The sequence below is a fragment of the Mustela erminea genome, chromosome 1 (genome assembly GCF_009829155.1).
Source record: "Mustela erminea isolate mMusErm1 chromosome 1, mMusErm1.Pri, whole genome shotgun sequence".
NCBI classification, from domain to species: Eukaryota; Metazoa; Chordata; class Mammalia; order Carnivora; family Mustelidae; genus Mustela; species Mustela erminea.
In genome coordinates this window covers 86,932,748-86,945,364 of record NC_045614.1, presented here as the reverse complement: position 1 = coordinate 86,945,364, position 12,617 = coordinate 86,932,748, and positions in this window count along the sequence as shown.

Genomic DNA, 12,617 nt, shown 5'->3' with positions numbered 1-12,617 from the left:
CCAGAAAAGATCTCGGACAAGGGGTCTGGAATTCCTTCCAGAGACAAACATAAAGCCAACCTGGAAGGATAGTTCCACAAAAGGCTCAACATGATACTCATAAGAAAGGACCCTTTGAGATACCCTCAAAATGAAAAATATTAACACACTATTCACTTGGAGCAATATACTCTGCATATTTTAAGGTGATTCTACTATTTTAGCATGTAAACTTAAAGTCTAAAACTAATGTCTTTACTCCAAATAATTCAAAGCTCTTAAGATGTTTTAACTCTGTACCACCCCTCTAAATTTATAAACTATTATTATTAATTTTCCTTCTATAAATTAGACATCATATTTTTTAGACCCACCAATATTTGTAAAACTATTTTACCATTTCCTTGTATATCTCAGATCTTTCTGGATTCTTTTCTTTGTGCCTAAAGTAAATTCTATAGAATTTCCTTTAATGAGAATGTGATGTGCTCAGATTTTTCCCCACCTAAACTACTTTTATTTTGCTCTTGATCATTGAAGATAATTCGACTAGATATATAATTCTAGGTTTACAGTTGTCTTTTTTTCTCAGAATATTGAATCTGTTATTTTATCATCTTCTAGTTTTTTTGCTACTGCAAAATCTATTAATATACTGGTTAAGATCTGTTTTGCTTTGGTGTTCTAAAAAGTTCTCAATGATGTCACTGGGGCAGTTTGAAAATTTTCTTCTGCCTAGGAGTTTTTTGGCTTTGTGGGTTTGTGGATGAACTTTCAACAATTCTAAAAAATTTCACTTGGGTGCAGCTGGGTGGCTCAGTCAGTTAAGCATCTGCCTTTGATTCAGGTCATGATCCCAGGGTCCTGGGGTGAAGCCCCACATCAGGCCCCCTGCTTGGTGGGGAATCTGCTTCAGCCTCTCCCTCTCCCCAGCCCCTGATGTGCTTGCTCTCTTTCACATACACTTTCTTTCTCTCAAAAAAAAAATAATAAAATAAATAATAAAATTTATAATTTTTTTCACCTTTCTTGTTAAAGATTAACTGGTTAAAGAATTTAACCTATTTTTAATTCTCACAGTTTTCAATTCTTATAGTTATTTTTGACTAGATTATGACTTTTTCAAATGTTGGTGGTATTACTTTGAAACTTTATGAAATCTTCACTTAATAGAAAAAAAATTGGTATTTAGGATCAGTAGCCGTTATTGAGATCAGTAGCCATTTTTAATGTATTAGGATTGGTAGCATAAGTCATATAAATTCAGAAATAAATCTCTATATTGCTTCCTTATCTTGCAAGGACTAGAAGGGAAGGAAGAGGGAAAAAGGCTGATATTAATTTCTCTGCCAGTTTTTTTATATTCCTAAAGCCTGGGATTTTTAACAGAAGCCTTATAATTCATATAAGCACCCTCAAACTTCATTCATTTACACACCATTTTCAAGATTTTTGTTGTATCTGCTCTGAATCTCTATATCATTATTTACCTAATTTTTTAAAAGATGACTTATTATCCTAAGCAGTAGTATTTATGAAATCACATTTATTGTGTTAGTTACTTTTTTTTTAAACAACTCACACCAAAATAAATAACTATTAAAATTTAAAAACACCACCCAAGGATCACTTCAGATCACACTCTTCCAGAGCAACAGGTTACATACTTTTGGAAAGGGCTAGACTAGGAGAATTCTTTTAATCTTTGGATGTGTAAAGTTAGGTTCAAGGAACTAAGGGGTGGAGTGTCAAGTTGTTCTGCATAATAAGTGAGAGTAATTGAATTTGAAAGGGAAATCCAGCAAGGCTGGAAAAATGGACATTTTGCAATTTGATTAAAAAAAGAGCTCACCTTGAAAAGTGACAAGAAGTTGAAGCCTAAAGTGAAAGATGCAATCTGAGTACATTGTAATCATCTGAAGATTTTAGGGGTTTATATTCCCAGGCCTTACCTCAGACCAGTTAAATCAGCTGGGGGTCAGACCCAGACATCAGTATTTTTTTTAAAGTATTTCTCAAGTTATTTCAATAGGCAACTAACATTTGAAAATCTTCACTATAGAGCTTTGCTACTCAAATTGTTGTCCTCAGACCAGCAGCTTTGCAACACCTGGGGACGGTGGAATCTCAGACCCTATCTTAGATTTACTGAATCAGACGCTGCATTTCAACACGATCTCCAGATGGTTCACAAACACATGAAAGTTCAGGAAGCACTGGCATAGAGAACATTGCAATAAACAACTTGCATGGATGGATTTGGGGAGAGTCTGCTTTCCCAGCCTGTCTTGCAGCTAGACTTGGGCACGTGACCTACACCACAGCAATGAAATGCACCTGCCTTAAATTTTGGATGGGGACTAATGATGTCACAAAGCAGGGACTATAGAGGATACATTCTGAAGAAGGGTGGCAACAGCAGCAGCAGCCATGGCATTAGTTAGAGCTGCACTGTCTACTCTTGTCAGTTGTGCAAGCTGCCATGCAATTCACTGCCCAGCAGGGACAGTGAAGCTTCTTCACTGGACCAATTCCGCAGCATGATTTTGCATGCCATTCTGGAGACACAGACTTCCAACCTGGTTCTTCAGTCCTCTATGGGATTCCTTTCCTGCTTAAATCAGCCAAAATTTCTGTGGCTATTGTTTGTAACAAAGAACCTTGACTGAAATTGGTGATAAATGAAGTCAGTCAAAGCACTTTTAGGAAAAGGGTTAAGAGGTAGAAGATTTGTGAATCTTTGGTCTGTGACTCAGTGACATAATGTCACTCTATTGTTCCTAACCTTTAGTAAGATTCTACTATGTACACAAAAGCTTTGTACCAGTGATGTTTTCTGAGGGATATCAAGGAAGGGATCTCTTTTCCCTCTCTATAGCAACGTGGTACAGCCAGGGAAGGCATACTGGACAGTAGGGCAATCCACAGATGAAGTAATTCAGCAGGAACAGAAGCTTAGCACCAGAAGTGACCTGGGAAAGCATAAATCATAATCTCAGAATTCCCAGAGGGATAGGAAGAGACATTGTGCTAGTCCCACTGTATGTAGGCCGGGTTTGAGCCAATTCCATTTAAATCTCAAGGTAGGTGCCTCAGCTTCTATTGGGCCTGTATTCACATGGCTCAGCATGGCAGCATATATCTCTAATTCACTTGTGCATTCTTGCAGAGATGTCTGTCCACTAAGCAATGTTGCTTAAGCTTGGCTTGCTCCCCTTTAACCCTAGTATCTGCACAATAGTTCATGCATTCAACACTTAATCTCTTAGGCAGGTTGACTGAATTTTGGGGTTGGTCTGAATGAAGCTGACTTAATAAGTAACAACAATGACAGTAATTATTGATACTGATAGGGTGTTTTCTAAGTACCAGGTACTATTCCAAACACTTTACTTCTATTCATCTATCTCTTTTTTTAAAGATTTTATTTATTTATTTGTCAGAGAAAGAGAACGCGTGCAAACAGGGAGAGCTACAGGCAGAGGGAGAAGCTCCCCACTGAGCAAGGATGCTGATGAGGGACTCCATCCCAGGACCCCAGAATCATGACCTGAGCAGAAGGTAGATGCTTAACCTACTGAGCCACCAGGCATGCCAGTTCATCCAATCTTTATGACAGTAATAGATACTATTATTATTCTAATTTTATAGAGAAGGAAGCAGAGGCACAAAGAGGTCAGATAACTTGCCCCAGATCACATAGGTGGTAAATATCAGAGTGACGCTTTTAAACTAGTTAGGCTTCTGAATGTGAGTTCTTTTTATTTATTTATTTATTTATTTATTTATTTATTTATTTATTTGAGAGAGACCACAAGTGGATGGAGGGGGACAGAGGAAGAGAGAGAAGGGGAAGCAGACTCCTTGTCCAATGGGGAGCCCAACTCAAGGCTCAATCGTAGGACCTGGAGATCATGACCTGAGCCAAAGGCAGGTGCTTAACTGACTGAGCTACTCAGGTGTCCCCTGAATGTGAGTTCCTAACCATTATGCTATATTAGCAAACTACGTGGTGGAAGAAAATTAATATAGTGGGACAAGGTTGTATATTAAATCCCTGGTTTCCATGAGAGTAGGCAAATAAAGAGGGAAGCTGTGTGAGTCTTTTCCCATTACAAAAAATTTTTTAGTCATTTCTGATATATCTACATTGGTATATCTACGTTAATAAGGATCAGAATCAGAACTTCAGATGTTCTGTCAAAATGAAGCAAACCCCCCAAATCAACACCTAAACCAGCCTACACCAGCGAATTGCTCCAACACAGTCAGCCCTTGAGAAGGCTACCCACTTAACAAAAAAGAAATTTCCTTCTGAATTTTGCCTGTTAGAGAATGTCTTAGTCCTTTTCTCAAGTGTTGGAATTAAATCTAATGTCTGACAACCTTATCTCCAGTCCTGGCCTATATCATTGGTTTCCTACTCACACATATATTCCTCCTAATCACTTCGAAACTGATTTTCTGAGTCAAGAGGCATCACTGAGCAGACTTTTGTAAATCAGAGAAGCAGAAGTTGTTGAACACTTGTGGAGGTGCAGGGAGAAAAAGCTGGTAGAACTTACCCATCTTCCTTTATTTACCCCTAGTCACTCTTAGCTCCATTTCCATAGTTTTATTCTTTCTGTTTAAATTTTTTCCTTTCCTTACCCACTTTTGAGAATGCATGTATATATTTCCCTTTCTTAAAAAACACTAAAGCATGGAAAGTAAGACTTAAGTACCCTTTTGACCACCAGATGTTTCTCAGATCTCTTCCAGAGGTAACTACTGCTGGTAGTTTGATATGAATCCTTTCAGACCTTTTTCTAGGCATTCCCTTTTGTGTACTTATGTAAAATATTTGGTGTTTGTACTTACAGAAAGTACTTGTACTAATAGAGAATATGTAGTTCTTTTAGTATACTTGTAGAAAATGCATACTTATGCTATATATACTTAAAGTACATATATATTTAGAATGTATAGTATTTTGTTATATGTTTTTAACACATATAGTATCATGCTTTATGCATCTTATAACTTGATATTTTCCTTTAACAACAGACTTCTAATATCTGTATAGATCTACCTAATTCCTTATAACTCTGGCGTAATTTAACATAATGTAGATATATCATAGTTATTTAGCCATTCCCTGGTCAATGGACATTTAGGTTATTTTCATTGTTACAAATTACATGAAACAAACCTATTTAATTGGAGCCATGTGAGTCTTGCTGCAGTGAACACCAAGAAGTATTACTGCTGGATTATGGGATATGCACAATTCAAATTTTAATGGATCGCATGAAACTACCCTTTAAAATGCTGTGCCAGTATATATCAATTTACAGTTGTGACTAAGAGTCTCATTTGTCTATTCACCTGCCAATATTGATATTATCATACTTTAATTGCCACCCTGATGGGCAAGAAATGGCATCTGTTTTCATTTTACTTTGCATTTCCCTGATTGCTTGTGTAGTTGAGCCTCTTTCCACTGTTTGTTAAATGTTCAGGTTCTTCTGTGAATGGTTTGGTCATAGCCTTTAGCCATTTTTCTTCTGGATTTTTTTTTTCTTATTGTTTTGTGGGAGTCTGACTCCTTTTTTTCTTTTCCTCCTTGGCCTCTCAGGCAATGGGTGAAACAGTATTGGTACCTCCTTGAAGTTCTAGTCCAATGTGATGAACTAGAGTTACATTCATTTCCAAGAATTTCTTTCCCCAGACTGAAGCCACGAACAAGAAAGAAAAGGAAATGTCTAGTGTAAACATCAACTGTTGACCCTTGCGATGCCTTTGCACTTTACCTCTTTCCTGAACATCCTCCTAAACAAACAAGATTAGAGGTCTTATTTAAATCGGTCCGTCCCTTATTTTCAAAGAACATTTTTTAGGATCTCAAGGAATTGCCAAAGAGAGGAAGAGCTGTTAGGGGTGTGATTTCTGCTGAGCCTTTCTATATATTGCATTTTCCTTAGGCAATGTGACAGTCTTAAAGAAATCTGCTGAGGCCAACAATGTGCTGAGGTCCAACAACTTCTGATGTTCTGTTCTTGCCCCTGGTTTAAAGTGAGAATATCTGTAGAGAAGAGAAATGAGACATTAGGTGAATAAATACAACATTCACAGCGCTAGGATGTAGAGCTTAGTAGGTAAGTCTCTGAAAATAATTTCATTAACAAATATTAATTAATCTTTGATCACCCTAAGAAGAAGCTAAGATGTTTCCTTTTCCCCAGCAAGAATTTTTCCTTCAGTTCCTAGGTGGCACTGACTGAAAAAAAAAATATCTGTCTATGATTTCAGAACCACCATGGCTTCCCTTTTGGAAAATGTTTTATTTTGTGTAGCTGCAACTAGCATTTCAGCTAGCCTGGACAAGAAAAATGAAGTGAGAGGACAGAAGAATAGAACATAACTTGAAAGAAAATCACAGAGGAAAGAAAGAAAAGACACATGAAAAGAAGAGAATTCACATATACTTAGAGAAGAAAAGAAAAGGAAAAATAAAAATAGTTAAAGGAAACATTCTTTTATCATTTCCGATATTTGGTCAGTCATCAAGTTCTTTGTTTTCCTTTAATTTATCACTTTCTTTTAGACCATAGCAGGTAACCTGCTTAAGAAAAACAATCAGATCATGTTCTCTTTGTTTTGTGCTTGGAGAATTCCAATAGCTATATGACTAGGATCCATGCCAATTAAGTCTCCATCAACTACTGTCAATATTTTGCTTTTTGCTCTGCTCACGAACCTTCTGGTGTTCCCTAGTTCCAACTTTATCATATTAAATTTAACCTTTTCAGCCTCTTAGAACCCTTTAATATATGATCTCACCCTGCATAGACCTAATCGAACTGTCTCATCAACATTCCCTTCTCATTCTGTCTTCTGTATTCCTTCCATTTAGAATGCTCTTCGAGCCGTGCTTTTCCTCTCTGAATTCTACCTATTCTTTTTTTTTTTTTTTTAAAGATTTTATTTATTTATTTGACAGAGAGAAATCACAAGTAGATGGAGAGGCAGGCAGAGAGAGAGAGAGGGAAGCAGGCTCCCTGCTGAGCAGAGAGCCCGATACAAGCCTCGATCCCAGGACCCTGAGATCATGACCTGAGCCAAAGGCAGCGGCTTAACCCACTGAGCCACCCAGGCGCCCAATTCTACCTATTCTTGAAGGTATAGTCAAGCTTCTCCTTTTCTGTGAAATTTTCTGTCTACTCCACCTCCGTCTTCTTCTCTCATGGCTATTTCAATGTCCAAAGTATGTAATGTGCCATTTTGGATGGTGACACCTGTGAAATTGGAGGAGTATAGCAAGTCCTTGGATTTGCATTTGTTTTGCATTGTCTCCAGCACTTAATGACACTAGACAGGCTACTTACCCTCTCTGAAGATCCATTTTCTTGTCCATGAAAGGGAGAGAATACTGTTTTACTTTAGAGGATCAGGGGAAGGATAGACTAGGTGAAAGATAGCTATATGGGTACTTAACACCATGGCTGGCCCATAAAAGACTATACCAGCTATACCAGTAATTTCCTTCCTGTCCTCATACCACTTTCTGAGAGAACCTACTTCTGTCACAGCCCCAGAAGAGATACCTAGCTTTTTAGATATAGGCAACAGAATGCCTGATTAAAAATGATTAAATAGTACAGATTTTAAAAATATGAACTCTAGATGTTAGCAGTTCCAGCATTAGTTCTGAGGCTCAGTGATATCAGGACTCTGAATTAGCACCTCTGGAATTCTTTGGTTTGTTCCATAAAGCATGACTTATCTTCAGAGTCAAGAGTATGGAAGGAATGGGACGCCTCGGTGGCTCAGTTGGTTGGACGACTGCCTTTGGCTCTGGTCATGATCCCAGAGTCCTGGGATTGAGTTCTGCATCGGGCTCCCAGCTCTATGGGGAGTCTGCTTCTCCCTCTGACCTTCTCCTCGCTCATGCTCTCTCTCACTGTCTCTCTCTCAAATAAATAAATAAAATCTTTTAAAAAAAAAGTACAGAAGGAAGGAAGGGATTCTCTTCTATCTCTTTTATTTGAGAGGAGAATCTTTTCTAATAGGCTTCTTTTTGTATCTCATTGGACAGAACTGTGTGATGTATCCACTTTCAGCTCAAAAGGAGTCTAGATAAATGCATATCTGGCAAAAAGGAAATATAATTATATATATAATTACTATATATACTATATTAATATATTAATAATATATATTTAAGATTTTATTTATTTACTTGAGAGAGAGAGCATACACAAGCAGAGGCAGAGGGAGGGGAAGAGGGAGAAGTAGACTCCACTGCTGAGCAGGGAGCCTGACACATGCTTTGATCCCAGGACCCTAGGATCATGACCTGAGCTGAAGGCAGATGCTTAACTGACTGAGCCACACAGGTGTCCCAAGGAAATGCATTTACAGTAACTAATCTGTACGAGTCATGATTCATCCTCTGGACTTGGGCAGATTCCTGCCTAAAAGTAGAAGTAGATTCTATTATCAAAGAAGAGGGGATGGTTATAATGTTGGTGTCAACTGTATCTGCCCCTTGGGCAACTCAAGATGCCACATCACCTCTTTTTTCTGGCCACAACTGATTGGGAATGAACAGTGAGCTAAACTGAATTGATCAGATTCTCTCCCATTATAATTTGAATTAAGAGCTCAAGAATCAGGAATTACTTCCTGATTTTAGTGTCTTGGTATTTAACATTCTATGGTATACCTTGTATCTTGCCAATAAAGTCTCCTCTTAGTGGATTTCTGTTCCCTGAAATCAGATGAATCCTGATTAAGCCACAAACTCATTTAAATGGTCTCAATTAATAATCACTAAAATAATAACTATTATAATATTTACCACCCTATTTTGTTTTTTAATGGCTTCATGCATATTAGTCTCATCTTGCATATTACCTATAAATTCCTTAAGGCAGAAATCAACTGTGTACTTTATTTCCCATAGTTCTTAAACTACTATTAAGTACAAAGTATGATCAGTTCCCTTAACACCTGTTGAATGCTTGTTTGGTTGGTTGCTAACTTTTATTAGTTACTATTCTTTTTAGTTAATATTTTTAAAGTATTTTTTAAAAAATTTAATATTTTAATATCTTCTGTTATTCCAGAAGTAGATAAAAAAGGAAATATCGGGATACCTGGGTGGCTCAGTTTTTAAGAATCTGCCTTCGGCTCAGGTCATCTTCCCAGGGTCCTGGGATCAAGCTCATATTGAGCCTCACATCGGGTTTTTCTCCCACTCCCCCTTCTTGTGTTCCCTCTCTTGCTGTGTGTCTCTCTCTCTGCCAAATAAATAAACAAAATCTTAAAAAGAGAGAGAGAGAGAGCAAAGAATAATGATATATTATTCCTTTAGATGCAGCTCCAAATTGCTGGTTTGATAAATTTAAGATCTTTTAAAATATAGCAAATTGACAGAAGAATAAAGAGATGTACTTCAATATAAAAACAATAGTTGTGTTACCTATGAAAAGTAATACTATAAATCCATCTTCATCATACTAATCCCTTTCAAATTTTCTATGCAGGACATGAATTACTTTCAGAATCTAAAAAGAAATGTTAATTTCAAGTGAAGCAATCAGGAAAAAATATTTGGCCATTTAGTACATGATTCTCTACTTTCCTTCTTTTGTCTAACAGTATGATAGAACTAAACTTTATTATTAGGTATAAACTTTGGCCTTCATTTTGTAGTATAAGTTTTGGATTTTAATTTCCTTTTAACTTAGGATAATATTAACCTTATAGCAAAATTTAACACAGTTTAAAACTCACGTGATACCAAATTATAAATTTTCCCTTAAAGAACTTAAAATAAAATTCTTACTTTTTTTTTCTTCTTTTCCTATTTAATTTAAAACATGATTTTAAAATGAACAAAAGACTGCTTAGCTATGTTTTTAGTCTAAAATCATTTGGCTTTTCTTACATCTCTGCTCATTGTTTAAAAGGAATGCTACTTTGTTAGCAGATCATTCAAAAGTTTAATGGGCATTTGTACAAAGTCTGACAAGTAAAACCAAAATTCTTCCAGAATCCAGTATCACAAAAGCTTTTGTTTCAAGCCACAAATTAGACAAATCTGTTTTTTTCCTAACATCTGAACAGTTTATATCAAACAGCTCCAGTGTAAGTAAATATCCATCTCTTTAAAAAACAAAATTAATATTAGAATTCTTTTTCTTTATAAAAAGAGCTAAATTCAACACATTCCAGATGTTGCAACTGGACCACAGATGTATCCAAAATAACAATAAAGGAAATACATTTTTTGTTTTGATTCCAAGCAGAAACAATTGCCACTTAAGAATTCATGTTGAGGCCACAAAAAACTGTACTCTTGGACCTAGTAAATAAACACTATTGTTTTAGTAAAGTGCTTCAGGACGTGATGTTATGTAAGTACCACACCTTCCTATCACAGGATTGGCAGCCTATACACAGAGTTCTCATCTTTAAAGATCCACTGCTATTGATATCAGGGTTACTGGTGTCCAATGTTCACCCATGCAAAATTCTGATGTGCAAAGAAAAAGGTAGCTTCCTTAAGTTTAACTTTCTTCAACAGGTCCCCATGGGGGTCACAGGCTGAGGTGGGTAGAGGAAGGTGTGAGTGAAGGGGAGAAACTCTAATCTGGCCTGCCAATATGCAAATTTCTTCTGGTGTTAATGCATCCCTTTGGGGTGAATTCATTGGATTTATGTGTTAGGATTAGACTAAATCTTCTCTCCAGTTTCAATACAAAATGACAGCTGGTAGATGGAGATTTTATAAGACCTCCTGTTGGAAGAGAAGGGCCTCTGACCGATGCTGGACCTTCCTGAGTGACACTTGCAGTGTGGTTAGCCAGTTCTCTACTCTGGGGTTTTCCAGAGGCCCCCTCTCTCTGGGTCCTCAGGCAGGGTTGACTCCCTGGTTACCTAGCTCCATGTGAGTCCTCACTGGCCTGAGATCGAGGGGTCTGCGATTCATGCAGTGGCTGGCCTGGGCAGCAATCCCGCAACACAGCTCTATGAGCCCCACCACAGTCCATACTACAAAGCACAGCAAGGGAAGAGGAGACAAGCTGGCTCAGGGAGGGCTCAGGGCTGACCGGTTCCTTCTCCCTGCCCCGCCTGGTTCTGTCACCACTATGCCACAGGCCCACCAGTCAATATGTGAGGCTCCTCCTATCAGAACCCCTCCTTTTTTGGTTTTGCCTCCCTTCATCTGACACATCCTGGCCCTTTGGGGCTTTGACCTGAGTTGGAATGTGAGGACATACTGCTCTCCTAGCTTGTGCTCCCCTTTGCAGAAAGGGCTGCCTTTTTTTCCCTTTGTCTTGCCAACTTCCTCCTCCTTCCAGAAGCTCTACATCCCTTTCCTGGGGTTGTGATGGAAATGGGAAGAAGTCAGATCACCCAAAATGGGAATATAAAGATCTGGGAAATATATGTTTATAAAAAATAAAAAATTAAAAAAAAAAAAAAGAGTGAAGAATGAAAGATTAAAAAAAAAAATCTGGGAGAATTGCTTAAGTATTTCAACTGTGTATCAGGGTTAGGGTTATCTGGAGTACTGCATCAAAGTAATAGTGGAATAAATAAGAATGAAGATGATTTGTTCTCAAATAAAGTCTGGAGGTGGGCGGTCCAGGGCAGATATGACCCCAGGACGCACTCCATGACTGAGGGCTGCTTGGCTCTGCTTAGTGTACCATGTGTGACATTTAGTCTCAAGAGCATCTTATGGCCCAAGACAGGATATGCATTCTCTCAGAAAAAAAAAAAAAAAAGGAAAATAAAAGCAATACGTAAATGTCAGCTGGCTTTTAAGGAAGCTTCCAGAAGGGGTGCTTGGGTGGTGTAGTCAGTTAAGCATCCAACTCTTGCCTCAGATTGTGATCTCACAGTCGTGAAAACAAGCCCCAAGTCAGGCTGTGCTCAGTGCAGAGTCTGATTGAGATTCTCTTTCCCTCCATCCCTGATGCTCCTCTAAAATAAATAAATAAATCTTAAAAAAGAAATAAAAGGAAGCTTCAAGAAGGTGCTACAGGACACTTATCTCACATCTAGCTGGAAGGAATGCTGTGAACGAAGGTTGCATAGTGGGCAAATATGTGCCCACCCTAAGTGAGGAATCCTTCCCTATGGAAGGAGGGGAACATGGTTATTTAGAGGTAGCCAGAAGTCTCTGACTTGAAAAGTTTTCATTATTCCATCCTGAAACAAGCTGCAGGAAAACATTCTCGAGTTTCCAAATTTATGGTGATGTGGAAAGAGCATTTGACTAAAAGTGAAAACAAGCAAAAAAAACCCCTTACTTTCTAATTCTAGCTTTTCTCCAGCTTATTGCATAGCTTTGAGGAAGTCAATGCTTCTTTGATTTTCATTTCCTTTTCTATAAAATAAGGTGTACTAGATGCTTCAGAATGTTCTTGAAGCCCAGATTGTACCTGTGTCTACAAATCCAACCTTAATTTTAAAGACCTATGTTTTATAATTCCTACTTTCACTTCGTAGAAATACCAGAACTTATCATGGCAGGCAACAATGGGTTGAAGAATCAAGATTCTTCAGTTGTATGCACATTACAAACTGTGTTAATATAATGCAGTTGCCCAATATCCCCCATACTTTTTATCCTAAACACT